Here is a 22,714-nt window from a genome sequence, read left to right as displayed (position 1 = left end):
GTGGTTTCCACCGAAAAGGCTGGGCATGGTAGCTTCTTGGATTGGCTGTTGCGTATTGTGTGGCATTACGGTTGTTCTCAGCCACAATTAAGTCGTAGAGACCGGCAGTGATCAGAAAACAAAATTCTGTCACTGCGGTGGGGATGGGTGAGGGTTTGGCCGGGTGATCAGAAGCCCGCAGGGGGAAGATTAGGGCCTGATCTGATGGATAGGAGTGCTACGGGGTGACAGGTGGTGACAGGAGGTGATTGATAGGTGTCTCAGGGGGTGATTAGAGGGGAGAATAGATGCAATCAATGCACTGGGGAGGTGATCGGAAGGGGGTCTGAGGGGGATCTGAGGGTTTCGCAGAGTGATCAGGAGCCCACACGGGGCAAATTAGGGCCTGATCTGATGAGTAGGTGTGCTAGGGGGTGACAGGTGGTGACAGGAGGTGACTGATGGGTGTCTCTGGGTGTCATTAGAGGGGGGAATAGATGCAAGCAATGCACTGGGGAGATGATGGGGGGGCTGAGGGCGATCTGAGGGTGTGGGCGGGTGTTTGGGTGCCCGCAGGGGGCAAATTAGGGTCTGATCTGATGGGTAGCAGTGACAGGGGGTGACGGGATGATTAATAGGTGATTAGGGTGTGATAGATGGGAGAATAGATGCAAGCAATGCACTGGCGAGGTGATCGGGGGGGCGGGGTCTGAGGGCGATCTGAGGGTGTGGGCGGGTGATTGGGTGCCCGCAAGGGGCAGATGAGGGTCTGATCTGATGGGTATGAGGGCTAGCAGTGACAAGTGGTGACGGGGTGATTGATGGGTGATCAGTGGGTGATTAGAGGGGAGAACAGATGTAAATAATTCACTGGGGAGGTGTTCAGGTGGGGTCTGAGGGTGATCTGAGGGTGTGGGCGGGTGTTTGGGTGCCCGCAGGGGGTAGATTAGGGTTTGATCTGATGGGTAGCAGTGACAGGTGGTGACAGGGTGATTGATAGGTGATCAGGGTGTGATTAGAGGGAAGAATAAATGCAAGCAATGCACTGGTGAAGTGATCAGGGGGGGGGGGGGGGGTCTGAGGGCGATCTGAGGGTGTGGGCGGGTAATTGGGTGCCAGCAAGGGGCAGATTAGGGTCTGATCTAATGGGTAGCAGTGACATGTGGTGACAGGGGGTGATTGAGGGGTGATCAGTCGGTGATTAGAGGGGAGAACAGATGTAAACAATGCACTTGGGAGGTGATCTGAGGGCGGGTCTGCAGGGGATCTGAGGGTGTGGGCAGGTAATTGGGTGCCCGCAAGGGGCAGATTAGGGTCTGATCTGATGGGTGGCAGTGACAGGGGGTGATTGATGGGTAATTGGCAGGTGATCAGTGGGTGATTACAGGGGAGGTTAGATGTATACAGTACACAGGGGTTGGGGCCTGGGGAGGATCTGAGGATGTGTGTGTGTGGGTGGGGGGGGGGGGGGGGGTGATCAGGAGCCCCCAGGGGGCAGTTTAGGACCTAATTTCTAAAAAATAGCGTTGATAGATAGTGACAGGGAGTGATTGATGGGTGATTAGGGGGGTGATTGGGTGCAAACAGGGCTCTGAGGGGGTGATCAGGGGGGGTCTGAGGGGTGCTGTGGGCGATCAGGGGGCAGGGGGGGCCAGATCAGTGTGTTTGGGTGCTTACCAGGGGGGCTGCCTCCTGCCCTGGTGGTCCCTCGATCACTGGGACCACCAGGGCAGGAGGCAGCATGTATAATACGCTTTGTATACATTACACAGCGTATTATACGATTTCTATGCGGCAGATCGGGGGTTAACAGCCCGCCGGCGCTGCTAATTGGCCGGTAGGTTGACGTCGTGGGTGGGCGGAGCCTAATGCAGGCGGATGCGTGTGCATCCCAGCGCGCAATCCCCTGCGATTCAGTCCCCCAGGTGCCAATTGGCTATGGGCGGTCGGCAAGTGGTTAAATCTGACAGGTTTTGGGCTAGTTCATGTCCTCGTGGGAGATTCTCAGTTATTTCTTTACAAACACTTACTAAACTTCAGTTGGTCAGTCCAACTGTCAAACTAGTGTAGAAATGAGTAAGGAAGCAGGCGGAGATGTTTGTATAGATTCTTTCCAGGGAGTGCTTTTGTACAGAATAAAGGAAATACTGAGAATCCCTGCGCCTGTGCAGAACGCTCCAGACCACGTGAGTGGCGTGGCTATCCGCTTGCGCAGGCGCAGTAGATGCCGACCTGGTGATGTTGGCATCAGAAATGGAGGGGATCCCGGGACACGGGAGCTGTGGCAAAGGACAGATCAGCTGCCAGGGGCTGGAGGAAGCCCCGGATAAGTAGATCTGTTTTTTTATTTTTCCTCGCACCTGTCCTTTAAAATCTGACAAAACTGACAAGTGAGTTGGACTAGTCCATCTCCTCATGGGGGATTCTCAGGGTTTTCTTTGTTCTCAAGAGCATTTCCTGAGCGGCATTTGGTAAGTCTAACGGCCAAAATAGTGTACAGGTAGAGAGGCTGGCTGGTATCTTACTATGTTGGCATTTAGACTTAGCAACTGCCATGCAGGAAATACCTTTTGGGCCTGTACACACTTTTTTTTTTTTTTTACACATGTAACTTCTACTTGCAATATTTGTGCTCTTGCGATTTTGCGGAGGCAATCTTTTCCTGGTTTCCTGATTGTTAACCTAAAAAACACAATGAAAAGAGCATGCATTGCATTTTTCATGTGTTTTTCTTTAAACGCAGCAGTCACACTGCGATTGCATTTTTCTAAAATCGCATTGCACCAGTGTGTCATCACGCTTTTCATAATTTAAAAAAAAATCTAGCGATGTAAAAGTAAAAATGCATGTGATTTTAAAGTGTACCAGAGATGGTACACTATCGCTATTTTATACTTACCTGGGGCTTCCTCCAGCCACATAAGCACCCTGGCTTCCCTCACCATCCTCGTCAGCCCCTACATTCTGGAGCTTCGACTCCCGGTAATCCAGTCAGTCGCCGCCCTCTGCGCATGTGGGGCTATGCGCTCCCCCTGAAGCGCTCCCATCCCCTGGAGCGTTCAGTGCCTGCGTAGTAATACTGCGTAGGCGCAGAGACAGGAGCGAGAAGAGGGGTGCGCGCAGCCAAGCCTTGCATGCGCAGAAGACCACGAGTCATAGCGAACTTAATGGAGGGGCCAAGGAGAATGGTGAGGGAGGTAACGGTACATATGGGGCTGGAGGAAGCCCCAGGTAAGTATAAATTTGCGCTAGTGAACCATTTCTGGTTCACTTTAAAAAGGCAGCAGAAATGCAACAGTGTGTACAGGCCTTTTGTCAGTTCAGCGCTCTTTCACATTAGCCGACGCATGCATGAACCTGTTTTCCTGCACGTGTTGAGAGACATCGGGAAGTGGCGGTGCAACGCTGATTAGCTATAATGAATTATAATTCACCCGATGGGAAAACACCGCAGTTGGACGTTACAAAGCTCCCAGATACGATTCAACATAACGCTCTGGAACGCTTCGTCTAATGTGAAAGTTAACATGAAAGTCAAATAGACTCTCATGTTAATAGACTTTCATGTTCTCTTTCTAAACGCAGTCTAGGAGTGATCCGTCAACGCACGGATCAGCTCCTAGCGTGAAAGAGCCCTGAGCCAGATTTTAACTGCTTATGTTTTTTTGCTGTAGTGGTCTTTTAAAGATCATCACCATTCAAATTTAACACAATAGTAATTATTACAACTTAAACAGCTATTAATAGTAAGTATTCCCCTTGCTGCTGGCTCCCTGGTGCAGGAGCCTAATGCCAGCTTCCATCCCTCTTCCTACACTATAGTGATGGGTCGTTCTCTTTAGCGAACGAAAGGAGCCGATGCCTGGCGAGGGAAGAGCCGAAGCTTCCCTTATAAGTTTGTCAGTGTAGCTTCGCCTGGCCCTGAGGCAAGAGGCATCCAGCTCGCAGCCCCGCTAACATTACCCTTCCGTTCCGGCTGGCTTCACAGCGTAATCCGTAGTGATGGGTCATTCACGAACGAGCCGGCTCTAAAAGCCGATTCTTTAACACGAATTAGAGGAGCTGATGCCTCAGCCACCCCACACAGCTCTGCTCTGTAATAAAGGGCGCTGAGGCATGCCGGGAGATGTAGTCGTCCTCCTGTAGCTTGTAGGGGTGTATAAGGCGCAGCAGAGCAGCAGCAGGAGGGATTGCCCCACTTAGAGATGCAGCCTGGAGTTGTCATGGGAGAGGGGGGCTTTTCTTCCGTATCTGAGTGGCATCTATTGATATTTAATGAAGAGCTGTTTGAGAGCCATAGGAGCCGGCTCTTTAATGGGAGCTGAGCCAGAAGAGCCGATGCTCTTAAAAGAGCTGGAATTCCCATCACTACTACACTACTCTCTTTTAGTGTTGTCCGGATCATGAACGATTCGGATCTTTGATCCGAATCTATTTTGTGAGTCGAATCATCCGAATCATCAACATGAGTGATTCGGATCGCAAAAGGGGGGGGCCAGGAGCGACACGCCCCCTCTCAGCGGGGTCCTGGAAGCAGAGCAGAGATGGATCGCTCTGTTGGAGGGGACTCAGGGGAGCCAGCCTTGCAGGGACAGGTAGAGGGGACATGGGTGCCCAGGGCCGGCCCTAGACTTTTTGCCGCCTGAGGCAAATTTTTAAAAAATTGTCACCGCCGCCCCTCCCCCCCCCCTCGGGGGGGGGGGGCGCTCTGGGGGGCCACCGAGCTGGAGGGGTAGCTGGCAGGACGGGGGTATTGGGCCAGCGGCGGGGAGGGGGGTCGGACCCCCCTCCCTCGCCTGGGTCCCCCGTCCTCCGCTCCCCTCCAGCCTAAATAGAAGCAGCCGTATGTGTATTGTGTAAGAGGCACGGGCGGGGAGGACACTCACCTCTTCCCAGCGTGCGCTCCACTGACGTCACTTCCTGCAGCGTCCTGCAGGAAGTGATGTCAGTGGAGCGCACGCTGGAGCGAGGAGGAGGTGAGTGTCTCCCCGCCCGTGCCTCTTACACATACGGCTGCTTCTATTTAGGCTGGAGGGGAGCGGAGGACAGGGGACCCAGGCGAGGGAGGGGGGGGGTCCGACCCCCCTCCCCGCCGCTGGCCCAATACCCCCGTCCTGCCAGCTACCCCTCCAGCTCGGCGGGCCGGCTCCCCGCACCCACGGACGGGCGGGTGCCGCCCCTGGAAATTTGCCGCCTGAGGCAAAAGTTTCACCCCGCCTCATGAGCGGGCCGGCCCTGTGGGTGCCACTGCCAGATATGTGTAGAGCACACATACTGGCTATAACGTGCTGCTCATTACAGGCTGTCTGTTCCGTAGTTGTGCACAGTGAGTGAACACATTGGAAACTTTTGGCTCAGCATAGCTCAGTAACTTTGCAGGCACTGTGATTGCAGCGTAATATGATCCTCCTGCACTCAGCACTAAACCACTGCACTTATCTTTGGGGAATGCTTTCTTTCACTGTGCGATAGTGATGGGAATTCCGGCTCTTCTCGGAGAATCGGCTCTTCTGAATCGGCTCCCATTAAAGAGCCGGCTCTTACGGCTCTCAATTAAATATCACTGGACACCACTCAGAATCGGAGGAAAAGCCCCGCCCTCATCTCCATGACAACTCCAGACTGCTTCTCTCGCTCGGGCAATCCCTCCTGCTACTGCTCTGGCCTGCCCTTATACACTCCTACAGGCTGCAAGAGGAGGACTACATCTCCCAGCATGCCTCAGCGCCCTTTACTACACAGCAAATCAGAGCTGTGTGGGGCGGCTGAGGCATCGGCTCTTTCAAAACTGAGAGCCGGCTCTTGTCGTTCACAGTAAAGAGCCGGCTCTTAGAGCCGGCTCGTTTGTGAACGACCCATCACTACTGTGCGACGTTTCCATTCAAGGTATACAGATGAACATGTAGGTGAAATATATGTAAAGCACATAATTGCAGCATGTGGGTATTGTGTGCAAGCAAACATTTCTGCTCTCTGCTCGTCCCTCCTTCCATCTCTGTCCACTCCTTGCCCTCTGTCCATCTTCTCCCCTTCTCTGTGTGTCCACCCCCCTCCCCTTCTCCTGACCTGCTAGTCATTTCAACCCCCGAATGCTTCGGTAGTAAAATGATCCGAGATTCGGATCAAAGATCCGGATCTTTTCAATGATCCGATTCGAATCATCCGGATCATTGAAAAGATCCGAACTTCCCATCTCTACTCTCTTTTCACACAGGCAGTTCAATTATTTCCCTAGCACGTGTAGCCCCGCCCCCTGTCTCAACCAGCTGTGTTCTCATTTGCGTAGCCCCGCAACTATTGAGACAGCTCGCAATTCTCCCTTTCCAAGCAAAGCCCCGCCCCCTGTCACGGGCAGCTCAGTCTTCTACCTTTAATTTCTAAGCGTAGCCCCGCCCCGTCAAGCAGCTGTTTTCCCTGTTCCAAGCTTAGCACCGCCACATGCAGCTCAATGTCACAGCCCCACCTCTCTCTGTGACAGGCAGCTGTGTTTTACCTTTGCCAACTGTAGCCCAGCCCCCTCTGACATATCACCCGTGGTGTACTAGTCACGTATAAATTCTCTCAAATCCCCTTCAGGTCTGTCCTAGTAATTGCTCTGGCGGCCACCAGGGGGAGCTGCTGATAGAGATGAGTAACATGGGCACTCACATGTGGTTGGTGGTGCTCTTCTGCCTCCTGTAGTTAGACGGAGAGTCGGAGACCCGTTCCTGTAGGCGCAGCCTCTGCCCGGGAATGCCACTCTTGTTATCTGTGGAGCCTCGGAGAGTCTGGAGACACGTCCTCCTCTGGTCATGCCGCCGTCACTCTGCCAGTCCGCACGGGCTGCTTCTCTATGACGTCACGTGCAGGAGCTCGGGGTCTGCAGCTGCCCTGGTGACGTCAGCAGACAGACTTATATGTGTATATTATTGGGGTTACTGAGAGCCTCCTCCTCATCCTCTAAGCATATTGCTGGGGACATTCATGTAATGAGAGTATAATAACAGCTGTACTGGCGCTGTATGGGGTGCGTAGGAGAGGATCAGCCAAACACCAGCAAGCTCTGATGGGTTCCCCTTGTCATGCCCCTCCCCCACTGGTGACCCCATGCCCAGCAGGCATACCACCAGGTTTTAACATGGCACCCCATAACAAAACTGTTCCCCATGACTAGTGATGAGCGAAAATGCTGTTTTTGTGTGTGTGTTAATTTTTGCAAAAATAATGTAAACTATGACTTTCAAGTGAAAATGCCACTGAAAATCATTTGTGATAAGGTTGTGATTTTTTTTTTGCATTTTTCACAAATTTAGTGCTAAAATAATGATTTTCGCAGTAAAAAAAAAATGCATCGGAAAGAAAAATCATTTTATTTGACCATATTGTGAAAATGCAGTATATTTTCACAAATATTTTTTTAAATTGAAAATCGCATTTTTGATGTCCAGGCAACACTGTCCATGACACCCTCACCCGTCTCTAACAAGTGCAGCCCCCATGAGACTCCTCCCTCCCATGAGTGCAGCCATCTTCCCTTCCCCACCTCACTTACCAAATTCAGCCATCATTGCACTCACTAATTAATAGGCACCCTGACACCTTCCCTCACCCCTAGTTAGTGTGCATCAGGTGTTGCCCCCCCCCCCCTCTCCATAACAAGTGTGACCACCAGAGCAGACACAGGAGTGGGAGAAGCCAGCTATCCATGCAGCAGTGAAAACAGGTTAAAGGATACCAGAGCCATAAAATTCTGGTAAAAAGTGAAGGTGCAGTGGGTAGAGGGGTATGAACAATAGTTACCGCCCCTCTCTGTTCCCCTTCATTACTCGCTGTTCTCCTACAATCAGTCCTGTTATTCTCGGTGACTCCGGCGACCCCAAGTCCCGGACATACTGCGCTGCTTATGCGCAATATGTTTGTTCTGCTCGCCTGTGGCCGGGCAGTGATGTCACAAGACAGGTGTGTGCTGTTGCGTCCTGGCGTGTGCGCGCTCTACTGCAGTGAGCATCACATGCTGAGTTGAGAAGCGGGCAGGAGCGAGCGTGCTCCTGTCCTGTGACCTCACTCTGCACGGTCACGTGGAGCAGAACAGACATTCTGTACATGCGCAGCACAGTATGTCCGGGACTGGGGTCGCTCGTGTCACCGAAAATAACAGGACTGATTGTAGGAGAACAGCGAGTGATGGAGGGGAACGAGAGATGTGATAAATATTTGCTTATACCCTCTACCAATTGCACCATTACTTTTTACCAGTGCCTTTTTTCTCTGGTATCCTTTGAGGCAAATTTCAATGAGTGTATCTGCAGCCAGGAATGCACGGCAGAGACACACCCCACCTGAGAGTTTGAGGTCCCGCTTCCACAGATGCAAAATTCACTGCGTTTTCCCGCATGAGATTCGGATGGAGAAACGCAACCTATTGAAATCAATAACCTGCAGTCCTATTCGCATGAGGGGGGCAGCATGCTGGATTTTTCTGCATCACACATCCTGATTCCTATAGTTGTGCTACGGCTAGAGGGATCCTGGTGTGTGTCGCCTCACAGCTGTGCCGTTATCGTGTCACACTATACATGCCTAGCACAGTGGAAACAAGCCCTAACCATGCTCCCATTCCTTGCCATCAGTATGTTGATCAGAATGAGTGGCTAGGGCTAGCAGCTACGGTCTGTCTCCAGCCATTGCCATTAGCAGCTTTCAGTTATCAGAGATTGTTTTATCTTTATCTACATCCCTTCTTTAGCGCTAGTTGTAAAGAATCTGATCAGAATCTCTTTTTTTTTTCTAGGTATTTCCCGCATTACCAGTGTGTGTATGCAAAACGGAGGAATCCCGGAGGCAGCGGAGGACAAGCTGAGGACAGCTAATGTATCACTTGCACTGGGCATGGCGGGACATTTAACATTAGGGGGGACAGCGCCGGGGGTTTCGTTGTGTTCATTGCTTGTCCCTAAATCGCATACCTGTATCGCCGCGAACCCGATCACGCAAGTTGGCCCTACATCTTGCAGCAAGTGCGATCGACCAATGCAACCAATTGCGGACAAAATTGGTTGCATTGTCGGCCGGGCATTCACTTGGTGGCACCAATTTTCATCCTATTCGAATATAATAATCAAATCGGATGGTCAATCAGCCGCCAAATCGCCTGATGTATGGCTTTATTGGCCTCACTCATATTGCATTCTGTCTCTTTAGGAGCAGTTAGTAACACAATAACCCTTCACATCCAGTTAACCCCTTCAAATAGGTTGCATTCTTCCTGCCTGTCATATCCACCTCTTGAGTACATTGGTACGGACTCACTGACCTCTACTGCAGACTGAATAGCAGACAAGTGCTTTAGTTATACCCCGGCCAGGGCCGGTTCAAGTAACAATTGGGCCCTAGGGCAAAATTAGCCTGGGGGGCCCCCAACAGACTTCCCCCGCCATTAGAGGCCCTTTGTTGCAGCCAAATTTCCCTCCTGGGCCCCTGAGCTGGCTGCTGACCCTCCCCCAATCACCTCCCAACTTAACAGACTCTGCAGAGTCCCTGGGGAGTAACAGTTAAGATGGGGGAGGGACACCTTGGGCTCTGGGACCCTGGGACAATTGCCCTTTTTTTCCTATGGTAGCTCCGGCCCTGACCCTGGCCAGCAGCTCAAGCTTGAACCTGACCTGTATAATACTGCTGATCACTAGTAACTCTACTTGCTGAATGTTAGAGCGTCACCGTCAGTATGATCTCTGTTTACTTTTATTACGTTATTCTCTTTCATTTAAAGTAAACCGGTAAAGAAAAAAGTACCCCCAGGGGGTCCTTACCTGGGGAGGGGGAAGCTTCTGGATCCTAAAGAGGCTTCCCCCGTCCTTCTTAGCCAGTGCAATCCAGCACAGAGACTCCCGAACTGCCCACAAGCATAACAAGCCTGTGACATGCCTCACGCAGGAGCAGTAGCGACTTTCTGATGAGCTCCGGCGGAAATAACCGAGCCTGAGATCCGCTGTACTGCGCAGGTGTAGCCACCTCATACTTGTGCAGTACAGCGGACACGATCAGGCTCGGATATTTCTACTGGAACTGAAAACCGCAAGTGCGCCTGCGCGAGGTGCGTCACAGGCTTGTTATAGTACTGGAGCCAGATGACTACTGCGCCTGCTGGGATTTCTGGGGGATGCCAGCACTGGAAAGGGGTGCTGAGAAGGACGGGGGAAGCCTCTTTAGAATCCAAAGGCCCCCCCCTCCTGAGGTAAGTTTCACCTTTAGGGGCACTTATTTTCCCTTACAGGCTCACTGTAAGCACAAATGAGTGCACTGGTGATATCGTAAAGGAACAACCCAGGCCTGTCACAGTAGTAGGGCTATAAATGCAATTCCCAGGTGTTTTCATGCATGTTTCATAGACTTATGTTGAATATTGTGAAATATATTTTCAGTAAAGGTTCAGGGGCCTCTCACACTGGTGCGGTGCAGCATTTTATCGCAGCTTATGCCAATGAAAGTCTATGGGTGCTTTTATACGCTTTGCGCTGCGCCTAAAGTACCCTGTCTAATGCGAGATTAAAGCGCGACTGTTGTGTTGACGTACGGCGCACTGGAAATCATGTAAGTCTATGGCGATGCAGGGTGTTTAAATTTATGCGACGGCATTGCGTCGCGCATGCGTGGAAGTGTATTTTTATAATATGCTTCCATGCACTTCCATATTTCCGGAACAGGAAGTGAGCGCAAGCAAGCATCACTTCCGGTTTGGCTGTCAGACAGAAGGGGATTACCACATATTATCTTTGTAATCCCCGAAGGCCATTTTTGGACCACACCACTAAGGCAGATGTAAAATTGGCCTCAAATGATGCAATAATACTCTCTTGGAAATGCAACAGTTTTTGTTATTGTTAAACTTTCAATAAAAATATTGAATCAGAAAAGGAGCAGTCGTGTGACAGCAATGTAGTGTCCACTACAAGAGGCTTCTACATAGAGTACACTGAGCACTGTAAGTTTAGGGACAGTGTTTAACAGGAAGTTCAGGCTGGAAGTCACAAGAACACTTTGTGCTGGTCCACCTATCAGTGGTGCTAAAGTGTGACACAGTTCAGCACCTCTGCTGGCCGCCTTATTGCGCCATGCATTGTGACCTTATTGTGTTCAGGTGAACGGGACTGCCTGACTCCACTGCTGGAAACCTTGTATGGACACATTTATACACAGCGCTGCAGCTCCGGCAGTGTGATCTATGCTGTGCTAGTGGAGGGGATTTCCAGGCAGCGGCAGTATGGAGGGTGTGCAGAGCAGTAGTGATGGGAAGAACTGCTAGCTGGCGCACAGTCCCTGTGTAGTGACCGCGCTACTTCTGGATTGGCGAGGTCCGTCAGTAGTGCGCAGGTCCTGGCCCAGACGGTGGGCATCCTTGATCGTGCTCTTGCAGTCAGGAGCATCCTGTGAGACATTGTGCTCATGTGCAGATCGCTCCCAGCAACGGGTACGGGATCAAGGATGTGCGTGGCTGAGCCAGCGGCTGTGCACTACTGATGGACGTCCCCGACCTGGAGGTAGCTCTGAGGTCACTACACAGGGACTAGGCACCAGCAAACAATTTGTGCCAACACTACAAAGCACCATTTGTGCACCACGAGCGCACTGATCAGACCCTGATTCTCAGAGCTCTTACAAACACTCGCAATACAGTTTTTCCACAAGACTGGGTACACCTGTCATATTTTTGTAAATTGTGGGTGTGGAGAAAGCTACTGATAGTTTCCTGGACAGAAGATATAACCAGTCAATACTTAAAGTGAACCTCCGGACTAAAAATCGACTCAGCAGCACTGAAAAGGCTTTGTGTTTATTTAACAGTTTCACAGCATCAGAACTTTGTTTCTCTTATACAAGCCTCATTTTTAGCTGCACAGAAGAAAACTGCCCGGGCTTTTTTTCCCTGATGCTGTGCAAAGCTGTAACGATTGGTGTCAGCAACCAGAGAGAGAATCTGATTCTTGGCGATCTGCAGTATCCCCAAGAATACAGATATACCTGATTATTGGGGATCTGCAGAATCGCCAATAATCAAATATGTCTAACCTCTAGACACCTGGGTGTGTAAGTGATTTGGTGCAACAGTAACCTTTGGACCATCGGGGTAGCAGGTGGTTCAATAAGTAGAGAAGACTCTACTGCAGTCAAGGACCCCTGGAGTGGGAGTCCCTGACTGATAAGGAGCAGTGTCCCCTCTGAAGAGCAGGGGACCCCTGCGGAAAGGCTGGACACCCTGCGGAGGGTGACAGCCAGAAGGTCAGACAGGCCGGGTCGGCAACAGAGTATCAGATATGCAAAGTACAAAATCAGAGATCAGAAGAATAGTCAGGAAAGCTACAGGTCATAACAGATATCAGAACAAGGCCTAGTCTGAGGTGTGAGGTCTGTGATCTCACACCCTGGAACTATGCTAGAGAACAACACAGATAGTATGCAGTATTCCTAGTCTGGGGTGTGAGGGCCGTGATCTCAACACCCTGGAACTATGCTAGAGAATAACACAGATGATATACAGTATTCCTAGTCTGGGGTGTGAGGGCCGTAATCTCAACACCCTGGAACTATGCTAGAGAATAACACACAGATGATATACAGTATTCCTAGTCTGGGGTGTGAGGGTCGTGATCTCAACACCCTGGAACTATGCTAGAGAATAACACAGATGACATACAGTATTCCTAGTCTGGGGTGTGAGGGCCGTGATCTCAACACCCTGGAACTATGCTAGAGAATAACACAGATGATATACAGTATTCCTAGTCTGGGGTGTGAGGGCCGTGATCTCAACACCCTGGAACTATGCTAGAGAATAACACAGATGATATACAGTTTCTGGCTAAGTGTGGATTCCCAGGGCCTCCTGGTTCCACCACACTGGAGATCTGACTAAGGTCTGAGTGCTAATACATAAGCATTCGCAACGCCAGACAACCAGCAACTGAACAGCAAGAGATATATATAGTAAAGCACCCCACAGCGCCGCCCAGCTCCCATCAACCAATCAATAGCCGGACAGGAATCAGCTGACCGTCCCGATCAGCTGATCTTCCTCCTATTGGTATAAAGAGCCTGTCTAGCGGCGCGCGCGTAGCACTCCATCTGTGTGCACTACTAGGTCCAGCTAACCCAGACGCATGTTGTTGTGGGGAACCCGCCGCACTGGACGCGGAATCCGCCGCTTTGGCGCTCAGAACATGCGGCGACCCCCACGCCACTCTGCCCATGGGCACCACCAGCTCCAGACAAATCAGACGCCTTCTGACGCGGACAAACCGCCGCATCAGATGCGGAATCAGCCGCCTTGCTGCCAGAACATGTGGCGGCTTTTCCGCTGTTTACCACAAAAGCATGATGGGATTTCTGATTTTGTTGTTCTCGTTCTGCTGTTTTGGTGCAATTTTATTTTTTTTTTACATTTTGAATTTGACATTTGAAGCCTAGCGTGTTCAGCTGGGAGGGGTAATCAGGAATCAGGACAGTTGGAACTGTGTCTCCTGCTCCTTGTCACCTCGTTTCAACCAAAAAGATGGCTGCCCCCATAACAAAGATGGCAGCCCCCATGAATCACAAACATTTGCCTGTTTTTTTAAAACAGGGTGGGTAAGAGATTATATTACCTATCTATTCTAATTAACATAACTAATGTAACTTGATGACAGTATGTTTGTTTAGGCTGAAGTTCCCCTTTAAAGGGAACCCGCGGTGAGAGGGATATGGAGACTGCCATATTTATTTCCTTGTATACAATGCCAGTTGCCTGGCAGCCCTGTTGATCTTCTGGCATAAGTAGTGTGAATCAAAACCCTGGAACAAGCATACGGCTAATCTAGTAAAGCCTGAGTCATCTGAGTCAGAGTACCTGATCTGCTGCATGCTTGTCCAGGGCTTGTCTATGGCTAAAAGTATAAGAGACACAGGATCAGGAGGACTGCTATGCCAGGCAACTAGTATTGTTTAAAAGGAAATAAATATGGCAGCCTCCATATCCCTTCCACCTCAGGTTCCCTTTAAAGAAATAAGGCTGGTGTGTCCCCTAGAAGGGCAGATACTACTATTACAACTCAAATACGCTGGTCACATATTGAGAAGAAATCCAAGCCCTTGTGGAGCAGGTTCAGAGGGTCCCAGCGCCGGAATGGCGAGCTCGGGGGAGGGGGGGGGGGTCACATTAGAACATAGAGAGGATTGCTGAAAGATGAATAAATTAGCAGATGTGTGATTGTATAAGGCTAGGTTCACACTGGTGCACTGTGGTATAACTGCCTCTTTGTAACGTGGCTTGCCGCATTGCAATGCACCACCTATGTGGGTGCTTGAGGTATAATGGCATGTGGCATCATAATGCATTGCATGCAGTGCGCTACCACAAAATGCGCTGGTTAACAGTGACAGTAAAGCATATTTATTGTATCGACTGTATGCTTCACTGTATATGACATATTGCGTGGAAAATGCTATCCGTCTGTTGTATTCCTGCGGTTACAGGGAACACAACAGCCACTATGCAGCTAGCCTAAGTGTGTTGAAATAAAGCAAATCTATCCTGGATTGACTAATCATGGTCAGATATAAACCCCAGGGAAATATCTAGAAATAAGGCTGGGCTCACAGTGGGCATTGCGCTCCATTCCCTGTAACAGCAGGAATGTAACACAGCAGGAAAGCAGATTGTGTCTGATACAGTGAAGCATATAGTCAATGAAAATTATACTTTACTGCTAATGCGCCTGTTTTATGATAATACAAAGCATGCAGTGCATTATGGTTCCACACATCGTTATACCGCAACGCACCTGCCGCACTGTGAGTGTCACATAGGTGGTGCATTGCAAAGCTGCAAGCTGCGTTACAAAGCGGCCGTTATGCTGCACCACTATGCACCTCTGTGAACGCAGCCTAATACATTTCCAGGGACAAGACTTGGAGACACTTCAGGACACAAGGGACATTAAGCAAGCATGGATCTAGCACACTAACATGGAGTACAAAATATCAGCTCACAATCACATTTGGCTGATGAAATATACAATGCAATACTACATGAGTGGGACACAAAGAAGATAGGATGCCAACACATCAAAGCAACAATGTCCTGTGCATAGATCATTCAATTTGATATGTACCCTGTTGCAGGGGAGCCAATCTCTGGTAACTTATACTATTTATTCCATACAAATCCACAATTGTCTACCAAACATATTTGTCTTTATTTAAATTACCATACAAAATACAATTATTTCCCCTTTAAAACTGAGCAGATATGTGGTGTAACATCCTATCCTGTATCACAGCCGGCTGTGCCATTCACATCGGCCACTCCACTCATACAATTGTCAGTCTATTTACTCCCGGGAGATTTCAATAGCCTGCTCATTGACAGCAGGGTTAGTTGTACTCCAAACTGACAAAAGTTCCTATATGTATGAGTGTAGAGTGACCGTTGTGAATGGCACAGCTGGCTGTTATACAGGATAGGATGTTATACCACATATCTGCTCAGTTTTAAAGGGGAAATAAGGGTATTTTGTATGGTCATTTAAATAAAGACAAATATGCTTGGTAGACAATTGTGGATTTGTATGGAATAAATAGGATGCCAGCACCCCTGCTGGAAGGGCCAATGCCGACACTGGTAAAAGGTTCAGAATGTCTATATGCCAGTTTGTACGTCTCATACCCACCTACTTACTATACTGAATATAACTTAATGATAAAATGCTTATTTTTTTTACAACAATAGTACATTATTAATTATTTAGTCAGTGTTTGCCCTTTATAAAATCTTTCCTCACTTGGATTTTCATTCTTTAGTCCCCTTTCACACTGGCGCGGTGCGTTGGCCTGTTTTACCGCAGGCCAACGCTGAGCCAGTGAAAGTCTATAGGGCCTTTCACACTGACGTGATGTGGCGGATGGGATGTAATTGCTGCAACACAGATACGAGCGCATACCTCCCTTACCGTCGATTTGCCCAACAATATGCGTTGGAACGGAAGTTGTGTAAGTCTATGGCGACGAGTATATTTTATCAATACACTTCCATGCAATTTGTTTCTTCGGCCACAGGAACTGAGCGCTACAGAGCCTAACTCTTAAGCTGGCCATACACTGGCCCGATTTGCGGCCGTTTCGACAGCAGATTCGATCACTGGGATGGAATCTGCTGCCAATCGTTTGCGCTAAACGCACCCGACGATCCGATTTCCTCCCGAAATCGGATCGGTCCGTCGATCGCGCCGTGCGGAAAAATACCATCGATCGCCCACGGGTAGGGAGCGCGTCGCTAGCGGCGGCCGATCCGATCAGGTATACATTACCTGACGCTGGCTCCCGGGCTTCTTCTCCGCTCTGTTCCTGCTTCCATCCCAGCGTACATTAACTTCCTGTGTCACTGCAGTGACCAGGAAGTTCAAATAGAGGGCGCTCTATTTGAACTTCCTGGTTACGGAGTGACACAGTGTACGCTGGGATGCGGTGCTGCAGCGCGGAGAAGAGGACCCGGAGCCAGCTTTAGGTAATGTATACGGGGGGGGGGGGGGACAGGCGGCAGGAGCAGCTCAACAGATTGTGATCGGTTTCAGGCTGAAACCGATTCACAATCTGTTTGCAGTAAAGGCAGCCATACGATCCCTCTCTGATCAGATTCGATCAGATAGGGATCTGTCAGCTGGTCGATCTAATGCGAAATCGACCAGTGTATGGCTACCTTTAGCTTTCCCTCATCTTTTCAGCAACTCTCTCCCTTCTCTCACTACTGCAGCAACACCGAGTGAGATAATGGCCGACGCAGCTGCCTTATATAGGGGGGGGGGGGGGGGCTCCAGGAGGGAGTGCAGCCTGAATGGCTGTCATGTGTCTGCTGACTGTGATGTAGAGGGTCAAAGTTTAGCCCAATGATGTGGTATAGGGGTGGGTCAAACTCGCCATAAAGTTCGCGTTTCGACTCGAAAGCAAACCACCGATGTTCACGCAAATATGTTCGCGGCCGAACCGTTCGGGACAACTCTAGCCGAAATTTAGGAGTTAGTGGTGAGCGCTTGCCTATAGCATGTATAATTTATCATGAATTATGGACTAGCAGGTATCTTATTAACCCTACCACCAGCTGATCCTTGCAGCCGTAATAGAGAGCCTTACAGTGCAGGCTTTGAGTGTTTCACTATTTGTCCTCGTTAAAGCTACATACACACGGGGGACAATTGTCCCCCGTTGCATGGCTACAAGAGAGCTGGGAGCGACAGCTCCCTGGCGGCGACAGCTATCCACACGTCTCGCCAGAAAGGCAGAGGCGCGGCGGAAGCTGTCTGTGAATGGAGCATCCCCCAGCCGGATGCTCCATTCACTTGCATTAGGTCTCCTGTCGCTAGTCCGCATACACATGCGGACTAGCGACAGTTGCGGCGAAGTTGCGGCGACAGCTGTAGCAGGCGATTGAACAAGTCAATCGCCTGGCGACAGCTCCGACGGACGACGGTTCGGGGCGTGCGCGTCATACACACGGGCGACCTGTCGCCGCAACACGCGCGTGCCACGTGGTTGCGGCGACAGCCGTACCCCGTGTGCATGAGCCATAACTGGCCTGGAATACCTTGCCTCATCTATGAGTGGTGCCTGGTATGTGAAATGTTCCACCTTCCGCCAGCCAGCAGATGGCCTTACACAACTTGAAACTTTGTAATCAGCAGGCACAATTGTTTGTCCCTATATATAGGACTGGACTTCCACTAAGCAAAGTGCCAGCACCTTGCAATTCTTCCTGAGCATTGCTGAATTCTAATCTGTTTCTCAGATTTCCCAGTTTTGGTCTTTGGCGTTTGCTTGCTGATTTGTAGAATATCTTATATTAAGGTGGCCATACTCTTAAGGTAGCCATACACTGGTCGATTTGCCATCAGATCCGACCAACAGATAGATCCCTCTCTGATTGAATCTGATCAGAGAGGGATCGTATGGCTGCCTTTACTGCAAACAGATTGTGAATCAATTTCAGCATAAAACCGATCACAATCTGTGACGCTGCCGCTGCCCCCTTCCCCCGCATACATTACCTTATCCGGCCGGCGCGAGTCCCCCGGTCTCCGCTGTCTTCTTCTCCGTGCTCGGCTCCTCCAACTTCACTGAACTTCCTGCCGGGGAAGTTTAAACAATAGAGGACGCTCTACTGTTTAAACTTCCTGCCGGGACAGGATGTTCAGTGAAGCTGGAGGAGCCGAGCACGGAGAAATGACAGCGGAGACCAGGGGACACGCGCCACCGGAGCAGGTAATGTATTGCCACTAGCGTCGGTCGTCGGACATTCGAACGCCGCTATGGACGCACTCCCGACCCGCCGGCGATCGAGCAAGATCTTCCGCACGGACAGATCGATGGGAATCGACGGGAACGATTGATTTCGGATGGAAATCGATCGTTCTGTCAGCGTTTGTGCAACGATTTCACAGCAGATTCGATCACAGTGATCGAATCTGCTGTATATCACCGGGAAAATCGTTAGATGTATGGGCAGATACACCTAACGACACCTAATACACCTGCAGCAGATTCGACCATCAGAAGATTTCTGTCAGATGCCTGTCAAGTCGAATCTGACAGAAATCTATCTGATGTGTGCCACACACTAGGAACAGATTTCCAATAGATTTCAGAATTGTATTTATTTATTTATTGTATTTATAAAGCGCCAACATATTACGCAGCGCTGAACATTAGTTTAGGTTACAGACAATATTTAGGGGTGACATACAGCAAAATGACAATACATGAATACAAGAAAGACCAGATCAGGCAGCACAGTAGGAGTACAAGGTAATGCTTAGTCAGTTACTGGAGGGGAGCATGGAGATTAGGCAAGTTAGGTTCACTCAGATGCATAGCATTGATTCACAGTAATGGAGGTGCATGATCAGGTAGGACACAAAAGGAGGACGACCCTGCCCACAGGCTTACAATCTAGAGGGAGAGGTAAGGACACGAAAGGTAGGGGGCCAGAGTTCAGCTGTGGGTTTAGAGCACTTGTGAGGGGTAGTAGGCCAGAGTGAAAAGGTGAGTTTTGAGGGCCTTCTTGAAGATGTTGAAGGAAGGGGCTGCCCTAATGGGTGGAGGTAAGGAGTTCCATAGTGTTGGAGCAGCTCTTGAGAAGTCCTGGAGGCATGCATGGGACTGAGTAATGCAGGGGGGGGGGGGGGGCAGGCGAAGTTCATTGGAAGAGCAGAGTGAGCAGCTAGGTGTGTACCTCTGAGTAAGATCAGAAATGTAGGTTGGACAGGTTTTGTGAACAGATTTGTAGGTCAGACACAGTATCTTGAATCTGATTCTTGACTGGATAGGAAGCCAGTGGAGGGATTCAAGGAGGGGATCCGCCGTGGTGGATCGATGGGAGCAGTGGATAATTCTGGCTGCCGCATTCATGATGGACTGCAGTGGGGCTGTTCGGGTCCTAGGGAGACCAGACAGAAGGGCATTGCAGTAGTCAAGGCGGGAAATTATGAGGGCATGGATGAGGAGTTTGGTGATGGCAGAGGTCAGGAAAGGGCGAAGCTTACAGATGTTACAAAGGTGGAAGTTGCAGGACTTTGTGAGGTTTTGGATGTGGGGAGTGAAGGAGAGTGCGGAGTCCAGGGTGACACCCAGAAAGCGGGCTTGAGAGGTAGGGCGAATGACTGGTAGTGTGGTTAACAGTGACATGCACATCTGGGAGGTTCATGGATGGCCGGGGTGGGAAGATCATAAATTCCGTTTTGTCTAGATTTAGTTTCAGGAACCTAGCGGACATCCAGGAGGAGATGGCTGATAGGCAGGAGGAGACCTTGTCCATGGTACTGGTGGATATGTCAGGGGTGTGGAGGTAGATCTGGGTGTCATCTGCATACAGATGATAGTTAAAACCCATGGAGGAGATAACCTTGCCAATAGAGGATGTGTATAGGATGAACAGTAGGGGGCCAAGGACCGAGCCTTGGGGGACTCCCACCGAGAGGTGGTTGGGGATGGACGAGGACTCATTGAAGGCGGTCGTGAAGGAGCGGTTGGAGAGGTAGGATGAAAGCCAGGTCAGGGCGGATCGTGAATGCCCATGGACTGGAGGAGTAGGGGATGATCTACTGTGTCAAAAGCTGCTGAAAGGTCAAGGAGGAGGAGAATGGAGTATTTACCTTCAGCTTAGCTAAGGCAAGGTCATTGACCACTTTGGTGAGAGCAGTTTCGGTTGAGTGGGCAGGCCGAAATCCAGATTGCAGTGGGTTGGCATTGAGGTACTGGGTCAGGCGTTTGTGAACCAGACGCTCAAGGAGTTTTGAGGCAAAGGAGAGGAGGGAGATAGGGCGGTAGTTGGAGGGTAGCGAGGGGTCGAGGGAGGGTTTCTTGAGCAGGGGTAGTACAGTGGCCTGCTTGAAGTCTGAGGGGAAAGTGCCTGTGGATAGGGAGAGGTTGAACAGGGTAGTAAGGACTGGGGCCAATTCCGTGAAGTGAGGCTGGAGTAAATCACAAGGGATGGGGTCAAGGGGGGAAGTAGTGGTATGGGAAGTCTGCAGTAGGTGGATGACTTCCTCGGTGGTAGTAGGAGTGAAGGAGGTGAGGGGAGGATAGGGTGGAGGAGGAGCTGGTTCGGAGGGGGTGGGAGGTGAAGATTGGAGATTGGATATTTCCTGACGGATGGAGACAATTTTGTTGGTGAAGTGGGTGGCTAAATCTGTGGCAGAGAGGGAGGAAATGGAGGGTGGGGGGTTGGGTTTAAGCAGGGAGTTGAAAGTGGCAAAAAGAGCTTGGTAAAGTACTCCTGCTTCACATGAGCAAAGGCAGTGTGGAACTGCAGCAGGTTAGTCTTGTACTGTAGGAAATCCTGGTTAAGTCGAGTTTTCTTCCATGTACATGTGCAGGCAGCGCACATGAAGTTTACCAATTTTACACAATCTACTTAACTAGTTATGCAAAAAGCGTAAAAACACGTTACATAGGCAGCACGTGCATTGCCTGTTATACAACATAAGCAGAAGAATACATGTGTTTCTTGAGCACAGGTACATGCAGAGAGAAAGCACCTTAGTTCAGCAAGACCCCCAATATCCAGCACAGACAGGGATTGCCTGATGCCATGTGTGCTTGCCAGTTGCATGTAGCACTAATCTTCAAACCCCCTTCCCCCAAAGTAACTTACCAATCCTCTGGGTGCTGTTTTCTACACTTCCTGCCACTCCCTGCAGCTCCCACAAGCTTTCCTGTGTTCTCTGTATACGACCCCCGAAGCATGCACGTGACCCGATGTGGGTCAAATGACATGCCAGAACCCGTACATGGATGCTGGGAGCTGCAGAAGTGTAGAATATGGCATCCAGAGGATTGATAAGTTGCTTCTGCTGCACTAAAACTGCAAATTGCAAAATTACTGTCTCTGTTGTCCACTTCAGGCATGCCAGTTAGTTGAGACTTCTGGTCCTGAGTTCTGGATATCGGGGGTTTTACTGTAGTTTCTCAGTAAGCATAGCATAGTAACACAAAGTATAGAAAAAATGTCTTGTCCTGGTTGAATCCAAACACAGAAATCAAGAAAATCAATGAGAGCAAAGGGTGTGGGGGAAAACTTTTCAGGTGGCCTGCTAACTCCATCTGTGAGTGTGTGGGGGGGGGGGGGGGGGTTGTGATGTGCAATGCACAATGGAAGGGGGTCAGAGTGAAAGAGAGAAGAACAACGTCGGGCTATGTTTAGAGGTGATGATCCAGCATGCCAGATCTCTCACCAGCGTATTGTAGTGACCGTACACACACTAAATTGTCTTTAGCAGCCACCTACCTACCTTGGCCAAGTTCAATCTGGAGTGTGCACAAGCCTTCACTCTAAAGCTATCATATTCAAAATAGTCACTAGATGGCAGCACATAAGCTACATATTTCACATGTACAGTATTTTCTCTGTCTAAAGGGCTATAACCAATACACAAATCTGATTTATATAGTAAACACAATTGCGGATCCCATCAGAACTTTAAAACTTAACTTTTACTTCATTATTGTAACGATTGTGGAATCGTCTCCGTGGTCAGCGCACCAGACGTGCGCTGACATGGCGGATTTCCTCCACAAGCGTATTATTGCGGACACCCAGGCTAGGTGCTATGCACCCGCAGAGGGCAATTCCCACCGGCAGATGGCGCTGTGGAGTGCAGGCGAACACAGCCGCTGCACAGCCACAGATGCCAAATGGGAATTGTACAGATCCGGGACAAGGTACAATCAGGCAGGGCTGGATAGCCAACTGCAACAAACACAATTGCTAACTTCCAGTCAGAGCAATATCCTGCCTCTATCTGGCCAGCAGACGCTTGTCAGCCAATCAGGTGCACTGTCATACACCCTTTGCCTGCTGTACCATACCTAGCAGGAATTACATATGTAATTCCTGCTAGGTATGGTACAGCAGGCAAAGGGTGTATGACAGTGCACCTGATTGGCTGACAAGCGTCTGCTGGCCAGATAGAGGCAGGATATTGCTCTGACTGGAAGTTAGCAATTGTGTTTGTTGCAGTTGGCAATCAGTTTAGAGGTGGTGGGGTGAGTTCCCTGGAGGTGAGAGGTCCAGGGCTTGCCCGCACTTCCCTCTAGGTGTCGCATGGTGGTTTGGGGGCCCCAGTGAGTGAGAGAGACCTGGGGCCCCTGGGCTGTCATGTGGACCAGTGTTTGTGATTTTAAATTTTATTTTTTGCAGCTTCTACGATGCGGTTGACAGGTGAGTGGTTAGGGAGGG

This window comes from Hyperolius riggenbachi, chromosome 4 (assembly GCF_040937935.1).
Source record: "Hyperolius riggenbachi isolate aHypRig1 chromosome 4, aHypRig1.pri, whole genome shotgun sequence".
Taxonomy (NCBI): Eukaryota; Metazoa; Chordata; class Amphibia; order Anura; family Hyperoliidae; genus Hyperolius; species Hyperolius riggenbachi.
This window is presented reverse-complemented; position numbering follows the sequence as displayed.